Consider the following 24,750-nt stretch of genomic DNA (forward strand, 5'->3'; position numbering starts at 1 on the left):
GTGTGTACTCAGGGCATTTCTGTTTTCTAGGTAGATCATATAGACCTAGATATTTTTAGATATGATCTCTTGTCAGGGTAGCCATGTTGCTGGATTAAAATTCATCTACATATGCATATACCTATATGTTTGTAACAACAGTTAATGGAAAAATGGTCCTGACTTTGAAAGAAAGCAAGGAAGAGTATATCAGGTTGTTGAGGGAGGAAAGGAAAGGAAAAATGAAAGAACCTCAGAATTTTAAGATTTAATTTTAAAAATCAAAGGGATACTTTATAAAAGAAAACTTCTCTGAACTAAGTTTAGGGTAGGACAACACCATGGATATAAACTCAGGTATTTAGAAGGCAGCTCGATAATATGATCTAGAATGCAAACCTCAATAGATTCTCCCCAGGGACCTATGACTTCCCTAAGCATGTTTTTTTTTCCCCACTATGTTTACAATACTGAGCAAAATTCCACCCTGTTCATGAACCACAGATCAAATGAAGATAGTGATTCATTGCACTCTACAACAGTTTTAGAGCTACTGTACCAGTGGCCACATTTTTCCTAGATTGTTGAATTGTAGCTTGGAAGGTCCAGTGCTCAATTAATTCATTGGTGTTTTTTCTCCTCTAGAAGATTCCCTTGAACATTCCAGTACTGTGGAAGATAGCCAATAGGAAGTTCCCTGGTCAGTTCAGGAGAATTTATCTGTGTCCTATAATCAGATGGTGTAGTGTCTCCAGCAATGGGGTTCTTGCTATCTACGAATATCTTACCTTATTGGATGCTTCAGGAGCCTTTGTGACCAATTACTCATATGGAGACAGCCTGTCCGTGGCACTGAGATTTTCATTTAGTGACCCATGTTTTGCTGAGCAGCATTTTTCATTAATATGGGTTACTTCTGCTCAATGCCACTTTAATTAGCTATAAAATATGTGGGGTTTAATAAGGCCATTTCATAATTCTTACTTTTGGTTCATCTATTCTTCCCTTCCTTTCCTTTTCCTTACAATTTATCTTACCCATGTTCAAATCTTTAGTTCCCTTCATTCTGTGCCTGCTTTTAATTTCATATGTGTTCTCCTATCCTTTTTTATTTTATTTATTTTATTGTTTTACTTGCATTGCAATATCTTAAGCTCCTAAGTAACTTCTTACCCATTTTACTTTGGTTACTCCCTCCACTTGCCACTCCTTTTCCAATTCTGATCAATCCACTAACTGCTTTAACCCTTCTGTGCCCATTATCCCTCTCTACTTTCATTTCACCAGTATTCACCATTGTCACTCCATAAATACATCTCCCCGCCAATGAAAAATTCCTGGTTTTCTAGTTTTCATGTGTACTCTCTTAAAGTCAAGAAACAGAACATTTGACTCTAGGATCCTTTTATGACAGAAAACTTCCAGCTTTGTCTCAGGGGAAAAGGGTGAACTTAGAATTTTCTTACAGTCCTTTCTATTTATTTGCAAATTTCATGTTTTATTTTTTTAAATAATGTTACAGTGTGTGTGTGTGTGTGTGTGTGTGTGTGTGTGTACCACATATTCATTTCCATGTGCACATTGATGATTATCCAGATATACTTCATTTCTAAATTATTATGGAAACTAGCAATGTACATAAATGTTCTATTATCTTTGTAATAAGATATGAAGCCCTTTGGATATATGGTCAAGAATAATGCTGGATCACATGATAGACCTATTTTTAATGTTTCGAGATGCTTCTAGATTTCACATGTTTCTGCACTAGTTTGCACACAGCACTAGTATATAAGGGTTCCATTTCCCCGTATGTGTTCCTACAGTTACTCTCATTTCTATTCCTAATGATGGCCATCTTGACTGGGTTAGAGAGAAACTTAAAGTAGTTCTGTACTTTTTTCCCTGGAGGCTAAGGATGTTGAATACCTCTTAAAAGTGTTTAGTAGCCACTTGTACTTTTCAGAACTTTTTGTTCAGTTTAATAGCTTATTTTAAAAATTATTTTCCAAAAGCATTTTACTTATCCTTTCATCATCTTACACAACATATTTTGAACACATTCTCCCTCTTATCTTTCATCTAATTTCTCTTAGATCTATTTCTTAACCCTCCCCATTTCATATGCCTCTCTCTCTCCCCCTCTCTCTTTCTTGCAAGCTGTTTGTGTCCAGTTTGTATTGCCATTTACCTCTGGCTATAAGGCCATCTTCTAAACATGGACGGTCTATTTACTAGGTGCCATACCCATCAAGAATGATGTCTTCCTCCCCTAGGAGTCACCAAGTGTTCAGAGCTCATCAGTTAGGGGTAAGGGCTGGCGAATCCTTTCTAATTTGGTCATATTTTAAAATTGAATTCTTTAGTTTTTTGAGTTCTTTGTAAATTTTAAGATTGAAACCCGTTTAGATGTATCACTGACAAAGATTTTCTTCTATTCACTGGGCTAACTGCCCACTTGATCGGCCATTTCCTTTGTTATCCAGGAGCTTCTTACTTTCCTCTGCTTCCACTTGTCCACTGTTGGTTTTAGTTTCTGAGCAATAGGAGCCGTATTTTGAAAGTTCTTGCTTGTGTCTATAAGTTGAATTCTGCTCCCCATGTTTTCCTCTAATACAAAACTTACATTTATTTAGTATCAAATAAGAAAGTAGACTTGGGAGTTAAAGGAATATGCTAACAGTGAATAGATTAAAACAGAGAGAATGATTTCTAATGCACTGGAATGTATTCATATGCCCTATAGTGTAATCAGTGTGCACATTTGCCAAGCAACCAGATCATAAATTATTCACCTGGGACTGGAATCTAGATATACTGGTGTCTACTTTATTGTTCAAAATATATAATAATGAAACAGAAAAGACTGAATGGTGTGAGAAATAGGAGAGCAAGATAAAGAAGACAATTCAGGGAGTGTTAGTTATCACTAAGACCTTTTGAAAAATCCATGGGAAACCTAACAATGCTGTGTGTCAGGGTGAAGAGAAGTGCCCCAACTGGATACCGCATGATTGAAAATAAATATCCTTGTTTTTTTTAAAACCAGGAATGGGTTACTTTGTTTTGAGTTGTTGACCAGTTGACTCTTATGGACATCTCTACCATTACAGATTATTGCTAGTGCTTTTAGTTTCCATTCAGAATTAGACAGTAAGAGCTATTGATGTTAACACTACATAATTTGAGTCACAGAACATGGAGAAATAAAGCTGTTCCTGACTTGGAAGCTTCATCCCTACTGGCTAGCTTTCATAATGTTGAAAGATGCTGTGTATACTTTGAGAGATTAAAGGTAGTCATCGGTTTTTATCCAACTATTAGTGCTGCATGCTATCACAATAACAGGCATAATAAGACACTGCTTCTACTGGTGACATAATGTTATGAGAGTAATCAACTACTGTCTGATTGGAACTAAGGAGTGCTGTATGAGATGAAGCTCATACCTGGTACTATTAGCAGAGCCACAAAACCTGTTGCTAGATATGTCAGGGAGAACCTACAACTATTATTCTGCTAAATAGATATGGTATTAGAATTACTAGTACTTACTTATTATGATATGTGTAGAGCAGTGTGTCTTTCAACTCTCATCAGAGAAGTTTCCTCTTGCTGTAGGGACGCAGAGACCCTCAACAGGTCAACATGCAGATAGTAATAGATTGGGGAGTGCCTATTCATAAATGGGAAACTATCTCATGTAAATGTAACTTTTATTTGTCAAATGCAATTGTCATCTCAGAGGCTTACGGCAGAATAAGCTCACCCTTCCTAGTTCTTTCTGAACTCTAAATAACGGTTCAGGTCAGCTACTCTAGCTCAAACTCTTCTCCAAGCTGGCTGATTCAAACTGGCTTCTCTCAGCTTCTGACTGAATTGGTCTCCTTGACTTCAAACTAACTCTGGCAATCTGTTCTAGTCTTATGGCTCCTTCTCATTCTCTGGTTCATTCTGTCTTCACCTGTAACCTGCCTCTAAAACTGCCTCCTCTGTTGGTCTCTGTTTCTCTCTTACGTTGCCTTTCTGTCCTGTGTTTCTTTAAGTTGGCTCTCTTTCCTGTGCTGTAATTGTAATAGTTGCGAGTATCCTATTTCTGACTCATACTATCAAATTTTTCTCTTTGTTTGCCCCTCAAACTTGGCTACTTCCTGCTACAAAGCAACCTTCATTATTTGGGATTAAAGATGAGTACTAAGGGTATGTCTCCATTACAGCCAGAGGAATTAAAGGTATCTAGTATGTTCAAATTCCAGCTGGATCAAACAGACCTAGATCTTTGGGTCTGATTTGTTGCCAGAGCACCCATGTTTATGGATTTAAATTCCTATATGGTATCATATTCCCCCACACAAGGCTCAGGTATTCTTGTTAGAGAATCTGTAGAAAGATTGTAAAAGCCAGAGGATGACTTCAAGAAAATTATGCTTTCATATATGCAGGGAGGTTGCATATATGAACTCATAGTGATTGTAACTATATGTACAAGACCTAAACAAATTCAAAATAGGAAATATCCTAGCATGTAACAGGAAGACAGGCACAGAGTCCTATCACCAAATCAAGAAGATATTCATATTTGTAGCTGTTGGGAGAGTGATAACAGTTTTTATTAATGGTGTGATTGTCAGTAGGTTTATTACTCTAGGCCATACCTGAGTCTCAAGGATAGTTTGAAGAACCAAATTGGATTTGATTTAAAAAAATAAACTAAAAGAGAACTTGGGAATGTGTGGGTTAGGGAAGTGAGGGTGGATCTGGAAAGTGCTGGGTGAGGAGGGTGAATATGATCAAAATACATTATGAAATTTAAGAATCAATATAATTAAAAATGATGACAATTAGTGACAAGGAAAAGATCAACTATAATGTTTCAGTTGTTTGCTGTGCCAAAACACTTAGATCACCAGAAAATATTTTCTCATTCTTCTGAAACTTTCACAGGACTCCAGAGATACCCCATCTTTTTTTTTCTTTTCTTTTCTTTTTTTTTGGAGCTGGGGACCGAACCCAGGGCCTTGTGCTCCCTAGGCAAGCACTCTACCGCTGAGCTAAATCCCCAACCCTGAGATACCCCATCTTTATTGTGTAAAATAACAGCAGTTCAGCTCAGTTGGGTTGAAGAACCCACATCTAAGAAGTTTGGCAATTTGGTTATAACTTGTGGTTGAAAGGTCCCCTGGAACTGTCAAAAGATTTCTGACCTGGCTTCTGGTAAAGGCCCAGCTTGAAGACTAAGACTCAGATCTAGTACTATGTCAAATTATCACCTTATGTTGGTTCAGAATGGACACAGAATAATCCAGACACAAGGGACGGAAAGCACACATGTGAGTGAGTAATGGAAATTTTAGGCCATTGGAAACTAGTGATGCTTCACACACCATATTAACTTTGGAATATTCACAGAAAGAGACATTGTACAGTGTTTAAAAGATTTCCAACATTCATGCATATAAACATGAATTTCAGCTAATGGAAAATATTATTAAAAATAGAAAAAGAACCTATAATTTGAAAAAATCCTTCTAAATAGCATGTCACCCTTTATTCTTTTTAGCAATGTAATTGCAATCTGACTTCAACTGCATATTTTTGGGGAGGGTATTGTGGCATATGTACCCAGTGTTCAACACGGCGTTTTCTTTGGGTATATAGTCTGCCTTCTCTGCTTTCTCTACTGGGTGGAGATCACAAGATTAGCCTGTCTTTCACGCTATTTTAATACTCTGGACCAATGCATCGGGGTTCATAGAGGCCACATTTTAAATGATGATTAGCTTATTAAATCGATAAGATGTCTTAGAGATAAGAGGTAAGACTTGTGTGCTCTGTATATAGCTAGAGGTAAGATCAGCCAGTATCACTAACTCTGTGTCTGGAAAAGATGTAAAAAGGCCTTGGCTTGGAGTTCGTTCTCCTTAAACTTACATACTGTGTCTGAAGAGGTTTGATCAACAATTTGAACAGCTACCTCCAAATTAAACTCAAAACCGTGTTTCTCTCTCCTGATTAGGACTACACTCCTTCGTAGAGGGTATTTATCACATGGTATATTTCTCTGACTAATGTCTCATTACACGTTTCTATCCTTAAATATGAATAGGAATCTGTGGGATGTATCACAGCATAGAAAAATCAAATACAGTCGGATATTTAAAAAAACATGCATTCTCATTTATTCTTCTACCAGTGCCGTACCAAAGAAAGGGATTTTTCATTCTGTTAACACCAAACTCTGCTGGTCTGATAGTGCAGCTCACTCATTTAACAACTGTGTTGAAGAGTAGAGGAGCTAGTAGCTCTGAGGACATTTCCCCCACTAAGGATAAAGAAACTACGGCAACGTTATCTCATATAATCTGTGGACCAGGAGATGTGAAGATTCTGAGAACAGTTAAATGGAGCCAAGAAATAAGTAATTTAAGAGGAAAAAAAATGTTGTATTGAGTTATGTGAGCAGAGTGCTCAAGGTCATGTAAAGTTTTACCCTTGGGTGCCTTGAAATGTTGTATTATGTGTTTTTTCCTTTATCAGTCAACAATGTATGATAGATGTAGTCTATCAAATCCAGAAGATGTCCTCTTGGGTCATTACTTGTTATGAGATGTAAATCCTGAAGATTACATTAAAATTTGGGAGGCTTAAATCCAGCTATGTCCTGCCTGATTCAAGCACATGGGCAAAGATTAACCTGCTTGCTTCATGGTTATAAAAAGATTATGAAAATAAAACCATCCAGCCTGTGATGCCAGACCTCTCTTGTGTTTCTTCATAGATCCTGTGCACGTATTAAGTCGAGATAATTAACAGAGTGGAATCCATTCACCACATCATCTGACTAGGTATTGTCAATTAAGACTTCCTATAAGTTAGGATTAAGTCTCTAAATTTAGGTGCGTGTGTGTGTGTGTGTGTGTGTGTGTGTGTGTGTGTGTGTGTGTATTAGAGAGGGGGGGAGAGAGACAGAGACAGAGACAGAGACAGAGAGAGAGAGAGAGAGAGAGAGAGAGAGAGAGAGAGAGAGAGAGGTGGGGTGGGGGGTGGGACCGAAAGAGATCTTTACTGTTTCTATTAATTTATGTGTTTTGAATATTAGAATGCTGTACCTCATCATTCCCACTGATAAAATTTGAATCTCCTCTTCCCTCAGCTCTTTATGTCAATATTTCTAAGATAATTGATGAGACATAGGGCAGACAATTTAAAAAGTGGAATTAATCATTAAATTAATTATCCAGCGCTAGCTTGACTATATTTAGAACATAATTTAATTTTTAACTCAAGCAAGATATTTTTGCATTTGAAAAGCACAACTCATATTCCAATGCATACACTCTGTGTGTGTGTGTGTGTGTGTGTGCGTGCGCACGCGTGTGTATTCTGTATCTTTGAAGAGGACAGGGTTCGTTGTATTTTATACATCCTTGACAGTTGGACCCATGGAGGTCTGTCTGTATTGACAACTATAAGGCAGCTTATCATGAAGGTATTTTGGAAGTTTTACCTGCTACTATCTCCATATTCAGAACAGTGGGAGAGACCGATGGGTAGACTACTCTGTGGCTTTTGATCCTTAGTGAGAGGAAATCAAAAGTTGCTAAGAATGACATTGTTTGCAATATTTTGTTCTTACTAGATATATAGGAATAAAAGGATCATTTTTGTGGGATGGTTATAATAAAGAAATGTTTTACCTTGAATGTTAACAGACATGATTAAAGTTTGAAATATTACATTAGATAAATGTAGAGATATTTTTACATTAACTTTACCAATTCAACTGAACTGTGAAATAGTTGAGTAAAAATATATACTTTCTGAGATGTAGTGATCACAATGCTCAAATTCGTTTGAACCATTCAGGAATAGATTGGAGTATATTAAGTACAGGAGATGAAGCTAGGGTGATTTTGTAGTTCTGGAAAAAGATTGCTTTTACCTTCAATACAAAATGTGCTGCAGCCAACATGAGAAGAGAGATGTGATATTAAATATAAGAGTGGTTATGATCAAATAAAAGTCAAGACTTAGAGTATCTTAGCAGGATCCCATTAGAGTAAGGGGCAGAGTGAACTCCAGCATAGTGCAGAGAGATAAAATTAACCTTCCTGGCATTTCTTTCTTTCTTTCTTTAATTCTTAGAAGGTGCTAAAGCTCTTTTATTTTTACAGTTCATTAAAAAAATTATGTCTCAGGTTTTGGCAAGAAAACAAACAACTAAAGAAACAAACTAGAAGAGATTCAGTCCAATTAGTGAGAGTAGGTGTCTTAGTCAGGGCTTCTATTCCTGCACAAACATCATGACCAAGAAGAAAGCTGGGGAGGAAAGGATTTATTCAGTTTACTTTCCACATTGCTGTTCATCACCCAAGGAAGTCAGCACTGGAACTCAAGCAGATCAGGAAGCAGGAGCTAATGCAGAGGCCATGGAGGGATGTTAACTTACTAGCTTGCTTCCCCTGGCTTGCTCAGCTTGCTCTCTTATAGACCCAAGACTACCAGCCCAGGGACAGCACCGCTTACAATGGCCTGGGTCTCTAGTTGAGAAAATGCCTTACAGCTGGGTCTCATAGAAGCATTTCCCCAAGGGAGACACCTTTCTCTGTGATAACTCCAGCCTGTGTCAAGTTGACAAGCAAAACCAGCCAGTACAGTAGGTTATCCTTTATTTCTAACTTTGATCATATTATTTTATTCATGGAAGCAGTGATGGTTGAAATTAACTGTATTTTAAAGTAACCGCAAAAGAAATCAGTGTTACTATTTGTTTTGAAGCCAAAGTTTCTATTGCTACATAAATGTGAGCATTTTTTTCTTGTTTGTTTTATGGAATTTGAGTATATTGTACAAGGACTATTCAAATATTCCATTACGATGTGCACATGGAACATTGGAGCTTTAGTTTGGGGTACAATCTCCTAACACATCAAGGCACGGCTGGGCCTGTGCTCACAAAGCTTTATTTTGCTGAGTTCATTTCATGCAGGGACACCTGTTAGACCTAAACATCTGAACAAAATATCAAAACTTCTGCTACTACTTTCATCGAACAAAGATTTGTTAAACAGGGACACTATGATAGATCTAACAGTGCTAGGTCCTATAGGAAGAAAAATAATAGAAAAGCCTACCCTCCAATGGAGCGGACTCATATCTGCCCTGTGTCTTAGCGACTCTACAGTAGAAGCATTGGTCTGCTGAGGAATTAGAGATGAAAGGGAAGGCCCCTTCTGATGGTAGCCCAGTGAAGGGTAGTAGAAATGTCAGTCAATTAAGGGGTTATATATTGATTATTTATTTGGGTTTCATCCATTTAAAAATATCTTATTGATCACCTGTAAGGAGCAATGATAAAACTGTATCATGAACCACGAATTACAAAATCTCCAGGTATGAAAAATTGTCAACAGGAATTGAGGCGATGATAAAAGATAGAACTTGCTCAGGACTAAGGGAAGACACCAGACAGTGGAAGCCAGTATTATATATTTCTGCTGTGAGTCAGCATCTGTCTCAGTTCTCATTTGCATCTACAAGACTATTTGTGTGCATGTGTGTGTGTGTGCGTGTGTGTGCATGTGTGTGTGTGTGTGTGCGCGCGCGCGTGCACACCTGTGTGTTCACTGCTCATCTCCAGTGTCTCATATGCAGGAAGTTCAGAATTATTTAATAAAAAGAGTTTTTCATGAATCACACAGATTTTAATGTTTTGAAAATTTAATAAATTGGATGTACTAAGGAGTAGATACTACTCTATGGACAATGTTGACAAAGAACTTAAAGATCTGGTGTCAGGAATATGACTAAAGAGACTATATTAGGTCTTCATCCCATAGATAATGGAAAAGTTCCTGAACGCCTAAAATGTTTTTGCGGAAGCACTTTGGAGACTCTCAGAAGTGGATGGTATTATTTATGATTATAAGGAAGGAAGTTTATTTAGACTCTACATAGAATATTTAACTCTTTAGATAAAAAGGAAATAATGGAATTCATGCCCTATAAGTCGTTGGATCGGGATAAACTCTTAAAGGGTCTTCTGTTTGGTAAGCTAAAGTAAAGTGGTAAGTTGCCAGTTTTTGTGTATTCATAGACAAAATAAGCGCAGTGGATTTTACAAATTGTATAGTTCAATTCCAGGTGTCTAATAAGGGAAATGTTGTCGCTCTCTCAACTATGAAATGTCCAGTAGAGTAAAAATTTTGGGACTCTAGAAACTTGCAAAAACTTGCTGATATCCTATGAGTTCAGCTTTCTGATTTTAAGTTTATAAATATTTTTACAGGGTGATTTTTAAAAATCACTAGTAATGTTCGTCAAATCGTGGTTGAAGGAGATCATTGAATTTCTGAAATCTGTTTAATCTAAAGATCTCCATTATAGAAAATAATTTAATAATAAAATTCCCATAAAGCTCATTTTCGTTTTTTTAACTTAAAAAATGACATTTACGTGGTATATGTTCATTTTTTTGAGGGTAGGTGAAGCAGCATCACCAGGACATTAGAATAAGGGAGGGGCCACCAACCCTCATTGCCGGAGATATCATTGTTACATCCAGCAATCACCTGCAATAGCCAGGCGTTCACAGCACGAAAAAAAAAGCTGTGTGATTATTTTGACACATTTTAATAGAAAAGCATTTGGTCAAATTCAACATTCTTATGGTTAAAAACTATCAGAAGGTTTAAATAGATGGAAATGCCCTTAAACTAATGAAGAGGGTCTCTAAAATCCTATTAACGGTGTCATACACATTGGTGAAACAAACTGTTGTCTAATACGATACCATAGCAGCATGGTATAATTGATCATGTCCATCCTACCCTTTGTTGAGAAAGCTAGCCTGTGAAATACAGGGAGAAAGAAATACATAGATAACAGGCCTTCATGGTGTAAGTGAGGAAGTGACAAATGCATGATTTTTTTTATTCTGAAAGTCCTGAATAACATAAACAACTCATAGATTTTTGCATCGATTTGAAAAAATTACAGTTGAGTAAGCACAGAGTAACTACATTTATCCTACATGATAAGATCACGCAAAACGGAACTGTAAGAAATCACTCATAATGATATTGAAGCAAAAAACAATGAAAAAATAAAGTTATGAAAATCCAAGGAACTAAAACCCAAAATTTACGAAATATTTCTATAGAAAGACGTATCTTTTATAGTAAATGATAAAAATTGTGCTTATGGATCATAAGTCTCTCTCCAATTTATCTTCTAATTAAATGCAATTTCTAGTGAAATCATAGTAGACTTACTTATGGAATTATGTGAGCCTAAAAGTATGCAGAAATTAAAATGACGTCACCTAGGAAGTCAAATCTGTTTTGAAAGAGAAGAAAGAGTTGCTATAGTATTCAAACTACCTGATTTCAAGACCATTGTGTCTGTAATAATGAAGAAAGATAGCGTGACATTTGCATAAGATTAGTACACATGTCAATGAATATAATGGAGGGTCTAAAAATAGTCCCACACACATCAAAGCAATTAGTTTCTTAAGGTTCTAAGGTAATTACATTGCAAAAGGAGCATATTTTGAGCAATTGGATATGTTTTATGGAGGAAATTAAGCCATAGCTTTAGTACACATCACATATATAACCTAATTACAGATAGCTCATGAATCTATATATTTAAAATATAGCACCATGGAACTTCTAGAAGAAAACATAGAAAATGTATTCCAAACTTTGTAATTTAGATAAGAAACAAAACATGGAAGAACAATATTAATCACTTAATTTTAATCACTTAGTAATCACTTAAACTTAAAATGTCTGTTCTTTAAAAAAAAAAGCAAGCAAACAAAACAGTATTACAAAAAATATGTCATTCTCAGTATATCAGGAAAAAAACTGAATATACAACAAGCAAGGAATTGACATTTAGACTATGTATTTTGAACATTCTTTAAATCACAAAGAACAAAACACTAGCGAAGACAAAGTTGGGCCCAGAAGACACACAGCCATAAATGTTGGGGCATCCAGCAGTTCCCATGGTCTGAGGAAGTCAGCAAGCAAAAGGACCAGCAGTGAATCACTGGCCTGTAAATGTCTAAATTTTACTTTTTAACTCACTATGCAACAATTTGTCCAAAATGTCTATTCTACTAATCTTCTACAATATTTCATTAGCGTATTAACTATAAAAAATAAGTTCCATTATGCCCGTAGATGTGAGCAGCATATTAGGGTCACATTCATTTCTTTGTTCCCTCTTTGCCTTTCTTCTCCCTTCTGAATGATCACAATCCTATTTTCTAATATGAAATATTAATAGTTAAACTGTTCAAGTAGTTAAATAAATAGTTAAAATTAATTGTTAAACTGGACACTGGTTGGCCACTGCTACAAGGTCTGCACCATCTTTTCCCTAGCACGTCTTGCAGGAAGGACAGATTGTAGGTCGAAGTTCTTGTGGCTGGGTTAAGACATGGCATGGATGGCCACACAGTGGAGACTGGATAGTTCAACGATCTAGGACAAAACCAACCATGATTGCTACCAACCCAAAATAAATGAAATGAACCCTAATTATATTCTGCTGTGCGCATAAATTGGTGCCTTGCCCAGTCATCATCAGAGAGGCTTCCTCTGACAGGAGATGGGAGTGGGTACAGAGATGCACACATTCATTATGAAGAGATGGTCTAAATAGGTGTTCTCTATTGGGTCCCTCCTCTCAGAGCTTAGGAATTCCCTTAGAGGAACCAGAAAGATCACAGGTGTCAGAGGGGATGGAGGACACCAGGAGATCATGACCCACTGAATCAATTTATGTTTGTGCGAGCTCACAGAAACTGAAACAGCATGCCCAGGACCAGCAAGGGTCAGCACCAGGTCCTCTGCACATATTTTATGGCTGTTAGTTTGGTGTTTTTGTGAGATTCCCAACAGTAGGAGCAAGTGTGTCTGTGTCTCTTTTGCCTACTCTTGAGGACTTTTTTCCTCTTATTGAGTTGCCTTGTTCAACCTTTATATGGATTTTTTTTGACTTTTCTTTTTATATCTTGTTTTGTCATGTTTGCTTGTTGTCTCTTAGAGGCCTGTTCTTTACTGAAGAGAAAGCAGAGAAGTGGATCTGGAAAGAGGGGAGGTAGAGTGGAGCTGGGAGGAGTACAGGGGGAAATCTGTGGATGGGCTATATTGTATGAGAGATGAATAAATTTCAATAAAATTAAAAATAAACTTCTTTGAAAGTCGTTTAAAAAAATCTAGGCCTGCATTTGAAAAAAAATGACATTTATCTTTCTGAGTCTTGTTTGTTTGGCTTAACATAATAATCTATGGTTCCATCCACTTTGCAGTGTGTGTGTGTGTGTGAGTGTGTGTGTGTGTGTGTGTGTGTGTTATACATACCTGGTGGTATATTTGTGTAGGAACATGTGTGTAGAGGTCAGAAATCAAGGTAAAATGTCTCCAAGCTCTTTCACCTTTAATTTTTGATCAAGGTATTTTGTTGATTCCAAAGCTCACTGGTTTGGTCTATCTAATTGTTCAATGAGCTGCAGAGATCACTGTACCAGGACGGGTATAGCATATGCCAGTGGGCTTGGTTTTTTACATTGGTGCTGGGATTTAAACACATGTCTTCATGTTGTGTCGCAGGTACTTTACCAGTGAGCATGTCTCCAGTCCCTCAGCCATTTTTGTTTGCAATTGGCACAATTTCAGCTTTCTTTATGGCTAAAATAAAAGCACCATGTGCATACACCATCCCTTTTTTAAAAATATATATCCATTCTTCTGTTGATGGGGAATATGGACTGATTCCCTAACTTGAAGTCAATAGTGGCATAGTAAAGATAGTGGTACGTAGGTGCCAGTGCCTGGTGACTTATTTTTCTTCCTGTATCTACCCAGCACCGTTATATCTTGATTTCCTGACAGCAATAGTTTTTAAGGACTTTATACTTATTTCCATAATGGTAATATACCATTACATAATACCACAGCAATGTACAGAGTTTTGTTTAATTCAACATCCTACCCAAACTTGGTTGATTTTTTTTTTAATGATAGCCATTCTTCCTGGAGTTTCATGGAATCACAATGAGGTTTTGATTTCCACTTCTCAGATAGAATTCTGGCTGCATGATATCCAGCACTTAGCAGTGTTCCAAGGCACTGCTTCTCCTTTGAAGAGCATCTTTGTACTGAGAATAATAGGGAAATCAGCCCAGTTTGAACTTTGGTGCTTCTTAACCCAATATACGTGGTATTTACCTGCTGTTTATTGTGTGATCTCCAGTAAACTTGTATGTGATTCATCATTGCCAGCTTGTGAAGACATTAGACATTGGATTGCAGGAACCTACAGGAAAGGAGAATGTAGTATTAGTTTTAACTGTACAGAGACAGTTGGTTAAGGATTGTACAGAGCCTTGGCCGTGTCCAATGCTGGCTGCATAGGTCTCATTTACTGTGACCATACAACGAGCAGAAGACCTTTGTTTGCATCCGCTAATGGAGCAGAGCCTGTCCTCTCAGTAGCCAGTGAAGCCCATTATAACTGTAGGCTGGTGGTGTTAGCTTGGTTGAAACAGGAATGCCCCGGTTAAATTACTGATTTTACACTGAGCTCTTCATTTTATAGTTATAGAGTGTCTTGTATCTCCCTTTATAAATTTATCAAGTACTTGATTTACTTACATAATGTTCATTTATTTTATCATTAAGCAATACATTGGTTCAGAATTGGTGATCCAGTCTTAGATTTGCAGCTCTTTTGTTTGTTCGATTTTCACCCTGATTTCCATTCCATGAATTTTAAGACTTCTCTCTGGGCCAGAGAGGAGGCTCGGTAGGTAAGAGTGACCACCGAAGACCTGAGTTTTGTCCTGAACCTGAAATGGAAGGCGAGAGGCCACTTCCAAAGATTATTCTCTGACGTCCACCCACATGCTGCTTATAGTTTAAGTGGACAGAAACACCCATTCACCCGCATGATATTACAATCACAGATCAAATATGAATGATAAAATGTTAGGTCTGTTTTGCCCTCATTAAGATCCCATGACTTCATTTTCTCTACTTAATAATGTTGCTGATGGTTAGAACTCAGATGAAGCTCAGTTCCTGTTTTTCATGTTTTCCCTGCTTCTACCCCCCTTACCCATCTCCTCCTCCTTTTGCCTCCCACACTTGTAAGAAGTAGCCACGAGAATCATTCAGCAGGTGATACAATTTCGAAATGAGAGTAGAAGTCAGAGATTTCAAAACAACCATTTCTAACCATGTATTGCAGGGAAGAAAGTACAATTAATCACACTTACACTAACCTTGGTGACAAGAAGTCCAGCCAGCCCTCTTTGCCAATGATAAAAAGAAGAGTTAGGGCAGTGGAAGAGGTAGATGAAGCCAGTCTTGTCTAAATTTATGTGATTGTCTAAATTTATGCAGCATTTTATCTTCACCAACCATATTTAAGAAATAGAAATTGGGGGAGTGATCAACCAGTGACTGGTCTAGGTTGAGACCCATGGAATGAGAGAGTTCCACCCCTCCCTGACACTGCCTAATGGGCCAAGACTCAGAGACTGGAAAGTCCAGAGAGTAACATCACCAGCATACAAACAAAACCAAAACCCAAACCCAGAACACACCGACAAACCAACCAACCAAAAAATAAAACAAAAAACCCAAGCAACAAAACACCAGAAAGTCAATGTAATGGTTTCTAATGATATTCTGCTCTACTCATAGACAGGAGCCTAGCATAGTTGTCCTCAGACAGGCTTCAACCAGCAACTAATGGAAACAGATGCAGAGACCCACAACCAAACATTATGCAGAGTTCTGGGAATCTTGTGGAAGGATTGTAGGAGCTAGATGAGACAAAAACACAATAAGGAAATACAGAATAAACTAACCTAGGGTCATAGGGGCACACAGAGACTGAACTGACAATCAGGAAGCCTGCACGAGTCTGACCTAAGTTCTCTGCATACATATTGTGGTTGTGTAGCTTGGTCTTGTGGGATTCTTACCACTGGGTGAAGGGACAGTTATTGACCCCTTTGCCCGTGTTAGGGACCATTGTCTTTCCATTGAATTGCCCCATCTAGCCTTAATAGGAGGAGAGGTCCCTAGTCTTATTGCAACTTGATATATGGGGCAGGAGTGGATAGAAGTGGGGGTGGGGGACTGGGAGGAGAGGAGGGAAGTGAAACTTTGGTTGAGATATAATATATGAGAGAAAAGTAAATGACAATTAAAAATAAAATAACACAAAGAAATAGTCCCTAGGTTCTCTTTTAATTCACCATTATGCCTGGATTCAATAACCCACCAAGTCCCATGAAACATTTTGTAGTTCCTTGCTTAGTACTTTATTTTGATGGGCACTTACTAATTTATATAAAGATTTACCACCAATTCCGAGGAATGGTTTCTAATTTAAAGAGAAATGCCTATTCTAAAAAGATGTTCTGAAGGAAGCTAATATGGCCGTCCTAATCAGTCATTAGCCCTCATGACAGAGAATCTGCAAAGAGAAGGATATGGCTCTGACTGTCCGACTGTTTAAAGTTTTTCAACCTGATGTCTCTCTTGGTTACATAGCCATCAAACTCAGGGTAGCTGCTTTCCTTGGCTCTAGAGTTCCACTTGGGAGGTACAGGCCTCCTGAGGTGCCATTCCCCTGAGTGCCCTTACAAGAAACAAATTATACTATAATATCTTATTGAGTATGTTGCCCAATTTTCTGGGCTCAAGAAACATGCTTTTTAGCTCTGAAGTACCAGCATTTCTTACAGTATGGAACATTTTATAAATGCTGTATAATTTCCCTGAAGCCACTGTTTCCAACCCATTCAGCCTTACTGTGGAGTAGCTGTTGTGTGTGGGCTCCGGGGCCTTGTTCAATGCTAGTGTGCCAGGCACCCCAACCTTGCTTCTAGTATGAATTTGCTGTCGGCGTGTATTGTATTTCAGCCTTTTCCTAAATGAGCTTCTCCCAGATTTCAAGTTTTGTGATTAACATTTCATATTTTCTGCCTAAAATTTTACTGTGAATTTTAAAACTTAGTATAATGGTAACTATCAGACTTCCTACAGTAGATTTTGTACTCTCAAAGTGCAAAAGACCTGCATGTATGTGTATGTAGATATATAGGCATATAATATGTATTATATGCCTATAATCCCATTAAGGTTTAACATTAAGGCATAGCCAGGGGTAGAAGCAGAACGGGCTTGTGTTGAGAGAGCCGCTCCTTCAGTAACCAGCTATTTGGACTAGAGAAAATGTTCCCATTTTACTTTTGAAATGATGGCAGTAAAAGCTGATCCCTTTATGGATAGGATGTGGAGTTCAAAAGCTATAAAGATGACACTGTTAACTATTAGGGAAATAGTGCTGTCTATCTATCCTGGTTCCTTGGAGATTAGAGCCTGCTAGGAAGCATTCCCCCTCAGAGCACAGGACAGATGTATGCTGGATAAACCTTGCTGATTGACACTGCATTTCTCCCTGGAGAGGCTGACACAGCAGGGCTGAACACTGGGTGCTGTCAGGATGCTGAGGTGATCCTTGGGGATGCCTGTGCAGCTTCAGTTTTAAACTCTTAAATCTCAAAACTGTTTCCTATACAGCGTATGTTCATTCCTTTGCACACTTTATATGTTTACTGTTTTACTATGAGGCAATCATCCTGGTGGCTGTCCATTCTACAGGCCTCTGAATTTCCATTGTCTCTCCCCACATGTCACCACATCACAAGATTCCTCCAAAACATTGGGCATGTTGTTTTACCCTCTTTTTTTTTCTGTACTGAAGTCACTAGAGAAAAATCCACAATTTTATTTAAAAACTTACAAGGCTAGTCGATCGATGGGAACTTTGTGGCTGTGAACTTTGTATCTGCTACAGACACAGAACCAAATTAACTTGGCCTCTATTTAATCTTACTAAAAAAACGTTCATGACCCAATTCTGTGTCTGATCTGGCATCACTTTGAGACTCAATTAGAACTTTGGGAAGATGAACTGACCACTAACTTCTACCAACACAAAATCTACGAATGTGTTATCAGATAACATCTGATACCTGTAGCACAGATTTCTCTGCTTCCCTGAAACCTACCTACCTATGTTTCTAACATTGTACTTGAAGAAAATGTAGCCTTTACTTATGACTCCTCTTTTGTTCCGTAACTATATATACTTAAGGAGATCATTTTCCCATTGGAGCATGTTATTCCAAGTCATCCCATGTCAATGAGAATTCCTAGGAGCAAGGGTTGTCTCCAAACACCGACTGACTAATTAGAATTTTCAGGTTATAGCTGTAGATTTCTTATTTGTTTGTTTGTTTTGTGAGACCTGAATCCTTGCTCCAGAGTTATGGTTACTCATCTATAGCTAAAATCAACCCCTTACTCGTTTGCATCATCAATTCTTCTGCACATCCCTCTGCGCTGTTGGTACCCCTAAGCACCTGGCCTTTCCTGTCCTGGGATTCATACTCTAATCTCTGCTCGCGCCTGTTTGATATTTTGTTGTTATGGTAACTATTGTTCACGTATAAAACCTTGGTGCTGCGTCCAGCACTGCTCTGAAGATTGGCCTGACTGGGATGGCAAGGAAGTGAGGAATAGACAAAGACAGGGACATAGAGAAGCTGCGGTAAGAAGGGCTGGGCTCACTGACAGAAAGCTTCAGAGTCCTGGAAGCACTAGGTATTTATTAGATACAGTTGAACTGAGAGGCGGGGCTGCTGCATATGTCTGAACAAAGAGGCTGGTAGAGCTAGTCTCAGTAGGAACAGTCTCCGTTGTGGAGTAGAATTCAGGTTTAAACTTGGGGGTAGGGTAAAAAAGCTACAGCAGACAATTTTATACTGACTATCAATGCCCACACAGGGACCAGGAAAGAAGGCTTTGCTATTTCCTTAATCCTAGACCAGACAGGTTTGGTCAGTTTCCATCTATCAGAGGCATTGTCTCCCGTCACAGCCCCCCCTATCCCCTATGTCCATGTCAATAAACACATTCAGTCAGGACTTTTGCTTGCTACCTACACTTCATCTCACCAACTTTTGTAAGCTAACATCTCAGACTTCTCCAAAGTATTCCAAAATCTCCTTGAAGCAATGGGTCCCTTTCATTTTGTGTTTTGAGCTCTGTCTCCTTCCGCATCATTAGCAGTGTCTTCAGTGTAATAATGCCAGCAACTCCCTCAGTGATGAGAAGCCTTCATCTGAAGCCCAGTGATGCTACAGTGGAGGAAATAGGGGGACTTGGAGCTTACCCACTTACCCACACTGCCCTGGTGCCCTTCACTACAGGGGGCTCACACTCTCCTAGCCTGTTTGACCAGACTTATCTTCCTGCTATGTTTCTCCACCTATTTACTTCAGACTCTGTCCTTTAAGAGGGCACCCTACTTCTATCTTCCCTGTGAAGTTTCTCCTTCAGCAAGTGCACGCAAAACCTCCAGAAAATTAGTTATTTCCCAACAGCACTTAGTATGTTATCTGTGATTACTCACCTTTCTACAGCTCTTGAAATAATCTGCTGTGCATTGCCACCACTTTCCTTTTGAGAGGTCATCAGAGATGTGATCTTCCTTGTTGCGTTTTGGTAAGCATATACTGAGTTGACCTTATCATTTTGAAGGTGTGGCCTCAGGTCTGTGTGGAATGACCAGTGTTACAAGGGGAGAACAATAACTAGCATCTGTTCATAGCTTTTGAATCAGCGAACCAAGGGCTAAAGGGTTGTAGAGCTTCCAAACAGTCATACGACAAGGAAATAACAAAATCAGGCTGTGAAATAAAATACCACAATTTCAAAGAGGCTGCTGGGTTCCACAGCTTTCCCTTAACCAGGATAGTTTTCCAAGAAAAGCTTGGAAGTCTAAGGCAAGTCTCTTATGGCCATAAAGTTCCACACTGCAGCTCAAACCCAGGAGGATGTCTGCTTATAAGTTATATTGGTGCATCTCCCAATTTTCCACCTACAAACACAGTAAGAAGTAGAAGTATTTATAGACTTCCGTTTATGTTTATGGAAAACACTCCAAGCAAAGCAAATAGTGCTTGGATCCTTTGATCTCCTATATTTTCCCTCTCTCCTTTGTCACGCTGTTTGCGGTGGGGAAGTGAAAACAAGTTGGTTCCCTACACCAAGCCTTTAGTGGCTCTGCTAATTGAGGGAGACTACAATTGAAGTAGGCGCACAGTGGGGATTCTGGTTATCTGCTCTCCAGAGGGAATCTAGCACAGCACTTCCTCTACAGATGCTAATGAAGTTCAGCTAAGTTCAGGAGCTCCCCAGGTGGTGCCTGAGCAGGCCATTTTGTGCACCACTGCACTGCTCATACTTTCTGAAGAAAATAGGGTGAAAATGAAATTCTGTTTCTTAAACCTAGCTTATTAGATCACTGCAGAGACCGAGCGTGGGTTGACTATCTTGTATCTGAAATGCTTTGGATCACAAGATATTTACATTGTGCATAGTTTTGGGTCTTGGAATGGCTGAATAATAATCAAGTAATTTTGGACTGGGAGCCAAGTTTAAACATAAAATTGATTTTTATTTCATGTTTACCATATATACATAGACTTAAGGTAATTTTACAGAATACATTTACTTTGCCTGCATTTTGACTACAGCCTGTCTGTGAGACCAGGTGTGAAAATTTCCTTTTGTGTCATGTGAGTATTTAAATTTCAGATTTTGAAGCACTTCGGATTTTTATAGAGGGCAGGTTGAGCCAGTATTAATTTTATATTGCGAAATCAAATAGAAGACTGAGGAATGAAAGCATACAGCAATAATGCAAATGGTGTGTTTTAATTGAGAAGTAAATATAGACCAACACATCCAATCTCCCTTTTCCTCAGATTCTGGCTCTGGATACATGTGGTTCTGCCAGGTATTAAAAGCTTTCCAAATAATTCTGATGTACAGAATTGGATTAAAAATGAGAGTGATGGTCTCAAACTATGTAACTCTCCATATATAGTCACCATCTAATACTAAAGTTTGAGACAGCGTCTTCTGTTGACATGCAAATTCTGCTTTCCTGAAGCTTAGGGTGAACTGAACTGTAACAGGGAGGGCGCTTACTTCTTGAAAGAGAACAAGATCCTGGGATATTTTTACACTAATTTTCAAAGAATATCATATTTTTGAAACTATAATTACATCATTTCCTCCTTCTCTTACCTCTCTTCAGACCTTCACATGTATGCTCACTACCCCTGTCTACTGTCTTTTCGATTCGTGATCTCTTTTGTTTTAAAAGTGGATTTTAAAATAGTATCTTCCCCTTTCCTAATTAAAATTTGCTCTAATCATAGAATCGATGAAAGAGGAGTCAGGTTGGACGAACAGGACTGCATAAGTGCTTTCTATATCCTATAACCCTCTACTTGATCATATGGGAGCTCCAGAGTGTACTGTTGTAACCACTGGCCAGATGTCATTTACCACTCCTTCCTTTCATTGGGTATGAGCAGGAGGTTAAATGGAATGAGGTCAGTGGCCTCAAAAAGCCCTGTTAGAGCAGGAGTTCTCACAGCCAGTGAGATGCACTTTACTTTATTGTATTTATTTGCTTCTGCCAAGAGAGGGCATTAAAAGATGCAGTGGGAAGCCACTGTCTCCATTAACATTTGAACAACAATATGCTGTTCCTAAACTTAGTCGGATAATCACTCACATAAATGGAACAATACATGTACAATTAAATTAGCTCTATTATCCCATTAAAGGAACCATTTGATTTTGTCAGTTGGGAAAAATCTTATAAAATCGGATGTTGAATTAATTAAGTAGAGTAATATAATGAAGCTCCAGTGTGGGAAATCAGATCTGGATAAGGTCCTGTAGAGGAGGCAATGTGCTAGCTCTCATGAAATCTTGTGGAGTTCCTCTAATAAACATCTAATGGAAAAACACGGGCTGTAAAGTATTTTATTCCTTATACCATTGAAAGACTCATCCCCATGACAAAATGAAAAATAAAATTTGAGGGGATAGAGAGGTACCTCAGTTGGTAAAGTGCCTGCTGAGCAAGCCAGGAGGAACTACCCCCCCAACCCTCCGCAGAAAGTATTAAAATGCTTTATTTTTTTCAGCTGACAGAATCTAGATAATGCATTTGAAACTTGATTTTATTTCATGACAGCATTGAAGGATATTTGAAAAGAAAATATGTCACTTAATGGGATAGCATTTATAATAGCACTAGTGGCATTTCCTAAAGAGCAAAACTTGAATAAAAAGATAAAATAAATATTGAATATTTTTAAATAGCAGGTGGCATTGGGCAGAGAAACAGTTTTCCTGTCAGGAGCATTCATTTTTAAAAGGCACATTCTATTTGGAGCAGACCTTTGGAGGCATTTTAAAATGAGATCCTGAATTTATTGAAGGATGTAAAATAATGAGATATATAGCTCTCACAAAATGAACCAAGGATGATGAGTAGTGCCGCATAACACGCCTACAAGGATGGTGTCTGTGTTACCTGGTAGGAATAAGTTTGCCTTGAAGGATTCTGTGCAGTCTGGGAGAAAACTCTATCTTCAAATTATCCAGTGAGTTAAAAATAGCAAAATGTTTTGTTAAGACAAGCCATCTGTTCTAAGGCATCAGAAGTTTGGAGACTGAGGCTGTCTCCAGGAAGGCTCCTTGATGGCTGCATTACAACTCATAGTCTTCTGGGTCTCCTTAAGTATGTTATTCATTTCAGCTTGTTCAGACTTGAAGGGGATAGTTATAAATTCTCCATTCCAAGCAGGATTCTGTGCCCAGTCTAGAGGGACAACAGAGACAAAATGACCCTGTAGCTATAATTTTCATTATTGGTTGGGAAACTGAAGCAACAACAATGCTAACAACAATACCAGCAAACTCCCAAGCTTCGGCTTCTCTTTGATCAATTAAGTCAAAGCCTCCAGCATCTGGAATATGTGTTAAATACTCAGCAGGTATTTAATGTGCAGCCAGATTTGAGAGCTTCTGCTCTATGGTAAAAGGAGTGGTGCTTTCTGAGACACAAGTAGAGGGGGTCCTCCGATGAAAGGCCACTGTAACATTTGGTAAATTTGACTTCAGCCCATTTAACTGAAGGGCATGGAGGTCTTGACACCTGAGGGAAAAGTCATCAATTCCTTCTGTGCAGAAAATGATTTCCTAGAGTATAAATGATCATTTTTATCTTTTTAAAATTTGGAAGACACATTTCCAAGAATATGTCAGGATTTTGGCTAGCAGGAAGAAGTCACAATCTGGTTAGAGAGAGAGAGTGAGTGAGCCAGTATATTATATAAGAAGAACATCTCGTAGACTGAGTTCTGTGATTCTGGTGTGCCATGAATATTTTTCATGATGAATCAAACCCTTAGAATATTTTCCCCCATAGCTCAAGTTGCTGGCTAAGAATTTCGTGTGTTCTGTATCAGAACTCTTCTACTTCACAATTAAAAAAATAAAAAAAGAAACATAGTTGTTATGGATATAGGTATGATCCAGATTGTTCTTACTTCCATGTTAGTTTGAGAAACTTAGAGTTCCTGTATAAACCTAAAACCATGTACTGAAGGAGCTGAACTTTCTAGTCTGTTGACGATACTAACCTCAAATGAGGTTGACCAGATGCTTGAATACTTAATACAGAGAAATCCCATAGATTCAGATTTTTTTTTAGTAAGTAAGCCTATTCTCTCTCTCTCTCTCTCTCTCTCTCTCTCTCTCTCTCTCTCTCACACACACACACACACACACACACACACACACAATTTGGTCAAAAACTAGTATTATAATGAGCAAAGATTAATCACCTATAAGAAAAGCCAGCAATCAAGTGACTGAGTTATCAATGAGTCAAGAGTTATCAGTGAGAAGAGAGGTTCAAGAAGTGATCCTATTCTGAGAGGGATGTCTATTTTGGCGACAGAGGCTCACAGATCTCCAGCTGGCCTGGAACTCTTTAAGTAGGGAAGGATGACCATGGTCTCTTGATCAACACCCAAAGTGATGAAATTTTGTGTGTACCACTATGCACGGTTTATGCATTATTCCTGATGGAACCTAGGGCTTCATACATGCTAGGCAAGCACAGAACCAACCTAGACCTGCAGCTTTAAACTATCAACATATTTGGATGTTAATGTAACTCATTACATTATCATGTTTTTCTTTTCCTTCCTTCCTTCCTTCTTCCCTCCCTTTCTCCTTCCTTCCTTCCTTCCTTCCTTCCTTCCTTTCTTTCTTTCTTTCTTTCATTCAACACAGTCTTACTCTTAACTAAGACTGACTTTAAATCCATGATTCCTTGACTAATGCTGGGATTACAGGAATCTACTTTCATACCTGGACGATGACATATTCTAGATCATCTTCCGTGCTTTGCATTTCACACCACAATACATTCCTCTACTACCTAAGATTGAACACACACACACACACACACACACACACACACACACACACACACACAACCTGAACCATTATTTCAATTTAAGTGATTTTTAAATAAGGTACCATTAGAAGTTTTCTATGTATTTCTAGCTTTACTATGTAATTTACTTTAAACAAATTATCCTATTTCTCATCCAAAATTGAGTGGCGATGAATGGATTCTGGTTTGTTGGAGTCTCCAATACAATATTCCTAGTATTATAATCCACTGTTCGGGGCATAAACTAAGTATTTTTCTTGTATTACAAGAATTCTATTTGTTCGGCACGCAGTGGTGTGTTCTGATAAGTGTGTGAAGTGTGTAACAGTGCTCATG

General features: G+C 38.2%; 1 protein-coding gene across 5 annotated transcripts in view; it reads left to right on the forward strand.

Annotated features, from left to right (window-relative positions):
- Positions 1-24,750, forward strand: part of B3galt1 (Beta-1,3-galactosyltransferase 1) — a 582,026-nt gene that overhangs the window by 64,985 nt on the left and 492,291 nt on the right. For 3 of the 5 annotated variants that reach the window (NR_197780.1, NR_197782.1, XM_087653542.1), the window contains 1 exon segment: positions 6,758-6,824. The gene's annotated coding sequence lies outside the window, so the exon portion shown is untranslated. 5 annotated transcript variants of the gene reach the window in all.

Source organism: Rattus norvegicus, chromosome 3, assembly GCF_021556685.1.
Source record: "Rattus norvegicus strain SHRSP/BbbUtx chromosome 3, alternate assembly SHRSP_T2T, whole genome shotgun sequence".
Taxonomy (NCBI): Eukaryota; Metazoa; Chordata; class Mammalia; order Rodentia; family Muridae; genus Rattus; species Rattus norvegicus.